The sequence below is a fragment of the Hevea brasiliensis genome, chromosome 1 (assembly GCF_030052815.1).
Source record: "Hevea brasiliensis isolate MT/VB/25A 57/8 chromosome 1, ASM3005281v1, whole genome shotgun sequence".
NCBI lineage: Eukaryota > Viridiplantae > Streptophyta > Magnoliopsida > Malpighiales > Euphorbiaceae > Hevea > Hevea brasiliensis.
Genome location: NC_079493.1, coordinates 119,200,418 through 119,208,831, shown reverse-complemented (window position 1 = coordinate 119,208,831; position 8,414 = coordinate 119,200,418). Strand labels below are relative to the sequence as shown.

At 35.4% G+C, this 8,414-nt stretch overlaps 1 long non-coding RNA gene across 1 annotated transcript; it reads right to left on the bottom strand.

Moving 5' to 3' along the window:
- Nucleotides 1-715: 715 nt before the first annotated feature.
- On the bottom strand, nucleotides 716-7,481 carry LOC131180925 (uncharacterized). The gene is made up of 3 exons (XR_009149605.1): nucleotides 7,329-7,481; nucleotides 6,822-6,880; nucleotides 716-935 (listed from the first exon to the last, which is right to left on the bottom strand). It is a non-coding gene; the product is annotated as an uncharacterized LOC131180925 (long non-coding RNA).
- Nucleotides 7,482-8,414: the final 933 nt, after the last annotated feature.

Here is an 8,414-nt window from a genome sequence, read left to right as displayed (position 1 = left end):
ATAAACATTTATAGAGTTGTAAATCATAAACTGAAGTAAGAAAATAATTTAATAGGCTTAAATTAATTAAGAATAAAATATTTAAGTTGTAAAATAAGTAGGAACAATAATAAATTTATTCCAAATATAACTAGAAATCTTTAAAAATCTAGAAGATTTGACAAATTTCAAACAGCATGGAGCATGCCCTGGGAACGTGATTTTGATGTATTACATGTTTTGCATAATAATATTCTGTGCTTTTTCTCTTTCGTTATTGAGACTCCAAGTTAAAATCTCACAATTTTAAAATTTATTCTACTATTATTGAATTAATTTTTTTTATTATAATATTAAACAATGTAACTAATATTTTGATTTTTTTTAAATATGAAAAAGTCAATAAAAAGTAATTATATAAAAATTAAATTGTATTCTATTATTTACTTTTAACCCATAATCGATAAAAAAAAATAATTTAAATGTCACGACCCAACCTATGGGCCGGACCGGCACTAGGACCTGGGCCAGCTTAAAGCCCCCGAGGCCCGTAGTAAGCCTAACTGTTCATTAACCCAACTCTAAGGCCCATTTGGGCCCAATATCAAGAAAACAAACGGACAGAGTCCGGCCATAAAATGGACTTTCCAACGGGGAGTTTTTGACTCACCCGACCTGTAAACACAATATATAGTCATTTGGGGAGCTCAGCTCACCCTCCACATACTCATTAACATAAAATAAATGGGAGCTCAGCTCCCTCATCCAATCCATCAAACATGCATAGCATATTTAGTTTACAGGTCCAACATGATAACAATATTACAGACCATAATCAAATAATTTCTGCTAACACATGCGGAAATTCTAGGAGTAATTAAAATTACACAAATATTGATAAACAACCTGCGAGGTAGAAAAGCAGGTTAACCCAGAATAAAATATCCTCCTGTGGCCTGTAAAAATTTTTGAACAGGAGTGAGCGTTCGACTCAGAGAGTAAAATATCAATCTTAACTATAATCTCTATAACTATCTGAAACTAATGCAATCCTGTAGAGTGAAATGCAACATTTACATCATATTCACATCATAGCATCAAAAAGGTAATTTGGAGCACTCACACACCCTGTAACATCATTCATAGTATATGGGAGCTGATCCCCTATACAGCTCTCTTAAATCCAATCTGGTGCCAGCGAAGAACTCAGCTCGGACTTCCACTTAAATACCAAATCTGGGTCCCAATAAGAACTCAAGCCGTGTCTACCCCCGAAGGACCGGTCCCAAGAAGAACTCAAGCCGTGTCACCCGCCCTATCCATAGTCCACACCACATCACACGCACGCCAACGCACGCACACCGCTCCAAATTACCACAACAACACTCATGGCACATTAATGCTTATCAATGCAACATAATTCGTGCCTAGAGTTTAACTACATAAATATATGCATATAAGTGATGCATGGGCATGCTGAACATATAATAATATCGAAATTACAGTTAAAATTAATATTTTACTCACAAACTTGACGACAAATTACTGTGGCGGCTGGGCGGAGGAAGAAGGCTGTCCCGGCTCACCTGACAATTATATTACAATTATTTAATACAAATTTGACTCAATACAACAAAGAAAAAGACCAGTACGTCCTAAGTCGTACCGAAAATCCGGCAAAGTCTCCCCTATACCTAGGACCTACCCAACCTGCAAAAGTGCTCAAAACACACTTCTATACTCACAATCCATATATCCACAGCTCAATCATAACACACACTCTCTCGCCCCCCGCCCATCAAATCAATCATCCATCACAATACGCAAAATTTCAATTTAGTCCTTATTATTGATCATTTTTGCAAAAAAGCCAAACAAGCTCTAAAAATTATAAAACTTTGCCCATGTCCTTAGCAATATTACTAAGCTATTGCAAAAGAATCGTAATTTTCTAAGCTACCACGAATATTTTATGGATTTTTAATCCTATTTAAGCACTAGAAAATTACGTAAAACTAGGTTCGGTTTACCTTTGCCGATTCCGACGCTTCTCGCGTCGACAATGGGGCTAGCCAAAACCTCGCCCACCCGAGACTTTTCCGCCACGGTCTTCGCCCATCACAGATCCGATCCAACCGCCGAATTTCCGCGATAAGGATACCTACACACAGCCCAACAATAATATATAAAAATCGGGTGTTACATTCTTCCCCTTACGAAAATTCGTCCTCGAATTTTACACAAGGCAAAATAAAGCACATGATTATACATTGAATGTGATATGGTACTTGCACGCATGTCCCGTTCTAACTCCCAGGTGCACTCTTCCACTGACTGACTCCTCCACAAAACCTTAACCATAGGGATCTGTTTTGATCTCAGCTATCTCACTTGGTAGTCCACTATGGCTACAGGCTGCTTCTCAAATGTCAAGTTCTCTTTTAGCTCTATCACATCCGGCTGCAGTACATGAGAATGATCGGGAATGTATTTCCTGAGCATGGAGATGTGAAACACGAGATGAACGTGAGAGAGGTTGGGTGGTAGCTCCAACCGGTAGGCAACTGCTCCAACTCTATCGAGCTCTCTTCCTGTCCTTTGCATCTTATCCACTTCCCTTTTCCTATTTTTGGTATTGTTGGTATCATTGCAACCTGCTGTACTTATTCCTTAATTTTAGTCCTATCTCATCCTTACACCTTTTCCTTCAAAGATGTCTATCCCATCATCAACTTTAACTTTCTTTTTATTTCTTAGTCTTATCTTGAATACTAGTTTCATTACTTCAAGAATTCTAACCCTATGATTTACTCCTACCAGCACATTCTTCACCTTATGTAACACTTATAATTACCCATAGAAATTTTTTTTTTTTTTTTCCTTTTTCCAACTTAACTATCGTAACATTATCATTCCCTATCACCTTTAGTAGGAAATTGCTTATCCCGATGAATATGAGCCCCATAAACTATAAGTTCCATCCGAACTAACACTACTGTAGGAAATATGTGTCATGCCTTAATTCCAAACAAGATACTTCACGTGTTCATTCTCCTTAATATAATCATATATCGCCCATAACTTTCTAAACTTCAACCTCAAATTACCCATCAAGAACAATTTTATTTATTGAATCTCAACCATAAATAGTACTTCCTCCAAATTCATAGTTTAAAACAACGGTTGCAAGCCTTAGTAGCTAACTCAATTTAACTCTGTCATTACATACTGTTTGTCCTTTCATACTTAATACTAGGTATGCTATACTATCATCATTCTCATATCAGAAATTATGTATGAATTTGTGCCTACTAAACTCTCAATAACTAGGTCTCCTTGACTCGGTCTGCTCCTTATATAACCTTCTAGAACCAAAAGCACAAGCTAAACTTGAAAAGAAAGAAAATATCCTCTTATATTCAACTACACCCGATTGTCATATTATAACGTTTCACCTAAGTTTCTTGGTCTTTCTCTCCAAATTTCATCCAACACTAATTCCACCCTTATCTAGGGTCATTAATTTGATCCTTGAACTTTCTAGTGATTTATAACCATCCAGACTTGTCACTTTTCGTTCTACCCCTACTATTGTCCTGTCGTTATTACTTCACTACAAAGTGATTCTGTTGATCACACTAAAAATGTTTGCCTGACATTCATAACGAACCTCTAACTACCTTCTCACTATCTCAAAAGTCTAACCTAAAACCTATGTGTCATTATCTATCATTCTTTTCCTCTCATCATACCTATTTGATCCCTTAGACTGACTTTTATTCAACTTACTGCTTACTAACTTCTCTTTCTCTACCTATTTAGGTAGTCCGCAATACCATCGCACACCTTCTAACATTTACTCATTATTATTGTATTCCATACCTCCATCACTTTTCTCACTAATGTGGTCCCATTTTGGGTTTTCCATCCTTGTCATTCTCCTTGCCAAGAATAACACTTAGCCTATCCTATATCTTAACTTTATTCCTTTTATTATGCGCTCTTTAGGTTGTCCTTTCATTTATTTCCTTTGTCTTACCCAAAATAGAACTTGACTATTCTATCCCTGGTTCCATTCTTCTTCCTAACATAATAGCTGTACTTGCTAACTATATCTTTCAGAGTCTCTATCGCATTATCATATGTCTGTGCTACTCAGATTTGGTCCTTTGACTACTCTAGCTAGTACTTCCACTAGCATTTAGATTATATTGCATCTGCAATCAATTGTCCAAACCTTCATTCTGCACTTTCTTTATCCATTGGCCTTCTGTGATTTATCTTCGCTAATTTATTACTCTTAACACTATTATAATTAGATTATACTATTGTTTTGAATAATTTGAAATTAGAAAGGAACTCAGCAAATTACAGTCATACTTTTATTGTATGATCTCTATTCTTATCCTTTAGCTTACATAATACCCTTACTACCTCGAGAACTGATTCTGCGGTAATTTTATTTATTATTATTTTTATTATTATTATTATTATTATTATTTTCCATGTTTACTCAGTTCCAAAACTTAAGATTTCGGGCACCCAAACCCGTCATCCAATTCAAAGGATTTACATCCATCGTGATCTGATTATATATGATTCCTATAATGAAACTTGTATCTTCTACAGGATACCCGAGCCAACTACTCTCTACCACACTCTACAGTCCCATCTGGGGCACTATTTTGTTGGTCACCATTATTAGTAATAACTTTCGATCCCTTCTGAAAAGATAGGACTATACCCTAACTTGCTGCAACAAAGGTACTACATTTACCACCTTGCCCAAAACCATGTCAAATTAATGTCTCATTTATTATATCATAGCTCCGTAAATCATCAATTCATAGTTTCGACCTTCCCTAGGTAGTAGGGTTGTACTTTATTCCATACTAATACACACAAGATATACTATTCTCACTAAGCTCTAAGCAAAATGTTTGTCATACTACAAAAATCATCCAAAATTCCATACCAAAGACTAGATGGTCTCACTCTATAGGTGTCACCTTTACTTTGCAACTAGTCCGAAACCTCTGGTCTGATGGCAACTTCATCAGAACTCTAGCTCATGCTAGGGTAACTGAGTCACTGACTCTAGTTACCACCCAACTGTGACCTTTCGATATTCTAGCTCTAGGCTCTTAACCAGGAGTTCACAACTCCTCTGCAGATATAAAACTCGCCTGCATTATCGTACCAAAACAGTAGATCGCTGCAAACTCCTCATCATAAGCACTACAGGGAAGTACGCAGCTCTACACAATAATCTCATGTCGGTACTGTAATCTGCAGCTTACAGAGCAGACATCGAGAACATTGTATAGTTACTACGATACGTCCTGGAAGACTAGGTCTCTTAATCTCTTATCTCTCTTGAATCTTCTATTATCATAAACTTATTCTGACGGGGTAATCCACTGATGATCGCTGCGATGGTATCCTCATCCTTATCTAGGCAACTGTACTTTCAAGACTCACGTTTATGTACTGCGTGCCTTGCACGAAATGGGCACACCATTTAAACCCATACGCATGTAAACATAGCATTTCTTGGAGTACGTATCCTCATGATGGACCTCACATGTCTACTAACTCTATTTCACATTTCGTGTACTCCACGAAAATCAAGACACTAATCGAGGTAATCTTATATTTCCCGAGGTATAACGTAGAATCTAGAAACAAAGAATTACAGAAAAGACGAAATGTAATCCTATACTCCGCATGTGACTCCTATTAGACTCTTCCCTACACTTAGATAATTTTTCCATATGGATCTGGAGCCTAAGCTCTGATACCACATTTGTCACGACCCAACCTATGGGCCGGACCGGCACTAGGACCTGGGCCAGCTTAAAGCCCCCGAGGCCCGTAGTAAGCCTAACTGTTCATTAACCCAACTCTAAGGCCCATTTGGGCCCAATATCAAGAAAACAAACGGACAGAGTCCGGCCATAAAATGGACTTTCCAACGGGAGTTTTGACTCACCCGACCTGTAAACACAATATATAGTCATTTGGGGAGCTCAGCACACCCTCCACAAACTTATTAACATAAAATAAATGGGAGCTAAGATACATAATCCAAACCAACAAACATGCATAGCATATTTAGTTTACAGGTCCAACATGATAACAATATTACAGACCATAATCAAATAATTTCTGCTAACACATGCGGAAATTCTAGGAGTAATTAAAATTACACAAATATTGATAAACAACCTGCGAGGTAGAAAAGCAGGTTAACCTGAACAAAATATCCTCCGTGGCTCTGTAAAAATTTTTGAACAGAGTGAGCGTCGACTCAGAGAGTAAAATATCAATCTTAACTATAATCTCTATAACTATCTCAAACTAATGCAATCTCAGAGAGTGAAATGCAACATTTACATCATATTCACATCATAGCATCAAAAGGTAATTTGGAGCACTCACACACTCGTAACATCATTCATAGTATATGGGAGCCGATCCTATACAGACTCTCTTAAATCCAACTGTGCCAAATGAAGAACTCATTTCGGACTTCCACTTAAATACCAAATCGGGTCCCAAATAAGAACTCAAGCCGTGTCTACCCCGAAGGACCGGTCCCAATAAGAACTCAAGCCGTGTCTACCCGTCCTATCCATAGTCCACACCACATCACACGCACGCCAACGCACGCACACTGCTCCAAATTACCACAACAACACTCATGGCACATTAACAGTTATCAATGCAACATAATTCGTGCCTAGAGTTTAACTACATAAATATATGCATATAAGTGATGCATGGGCATGCTGAACATATAATAATATCGAAATTACAGTTAAAATTAATATTTTACTCACAGACTTGACGACAAATTACTGTGGCGGCTGGGCGGAGGAAGAAGGCTGTCCCGGCTCACCTGACAATTATATTACAATTATTTAATACAAATTTGACTCAATACAATAAAGAAAAAGACCAATACGTCCTAAGTCGTGCCGAAAATCCGGCAGAGTCTCCCCTATACCTAGGACCTACCCAACCTGCAAAAGGGCTCAAAACACACTTCTATATCCACAATCCATACATCAACAGTTCAATCATATCACACAGCCCCTCCTGGGCCCATCAAATCAATCATCCATCACAATACGCAAAATTTCAATTTAGTCCTTATTATTGATCATTTTTGCAAAAACTGCCCAAACAAGCTCTAAAAATTATAAAACTTTGCCCCGCGGTCCTTAGCAATATTACTAAGCTATTGCAAAAAGAATCGTAATTTTCTAAGCTACCACGAATATTTTATGGATTTTTAATCCTATTTAAGCACTAGAAAATTACGTAAAAACTAGGTTCGGGTTTACCTTTGCCGATTCCGACTTCGGGGACGCGCTCGGGACGTCTGACAATGGGGGGCTAGCCAAAACCTCGGCCCAATTCGGAGACTTTTCCGGTCACGGGTCTGTCTGGCCCGAAATTCACAGATCCGGACAACTGTCGAATTTCCGCGAATTAAGGATACCTACACGAAGCCCAACAATAATATATAAAAAATCAGGGGTGTTACATTAAATTTTTTTATGAGCATATAAAATAAAAATTACAGTTAATATTACAAGTTATAATCTAATAAATTCCATTGGATCACACACACATATATATATTTATAATATTAAATACTAGATTGAAACTATATAATTAGTAATAATTAGTAGGCTATTACTTTTAAATTAAGAGTTATAATACAATTTCCAGTATAGATAGAATTATTTTTACAATAAAATTCTTTTAGAGTAGAATTTGTAGTAGGATTAGGTTTTTAATTTATATTATTTATATTTTAATTAATAATATAAATATATAAGGGTATTCTTGTCACTTTGTAAATTTATCCCTTTATTCATATTTTTACACATATTAAATATAATTAAAAAACAAATTTTATATATTTTAGCTTGGTTTATTCTATAGTTACTTGCTTTTATTATAAAGTAAAATATTTTGTACAGAATATAAAATTATTTAATAAAATTTTATAATTAACTTTCATAAATTGATTTTTTTTCCGTAAAATTTTTAATTAAAAAAATTATTGACTTAATTAGAAAACATAAACATTATATTTTTTTAAAAATCTAATAGGTAACTTATAAGTAGCAAATTTTATAAAAATTTATAAAAACAAATTATCCATTTATTATAATAATTTGAGCTAAATTAAAATAATTAGTTACTTAACATATGCTCTTCATAATGATTCTTTTTTTTGTTAAGTTAATAAAACTTTCATAATTAATTATTTTATAAATAATGTATCAATTCATAAGATAAATTATAAAATTTTATCAAATTATCTTATTTTTTTTATAACAAAATAAATTTACTTTGCAGTGAAATAAAGCAACCATAAAGTACACTTTTAGTTGTAAATGATTAAATAACAAAACATT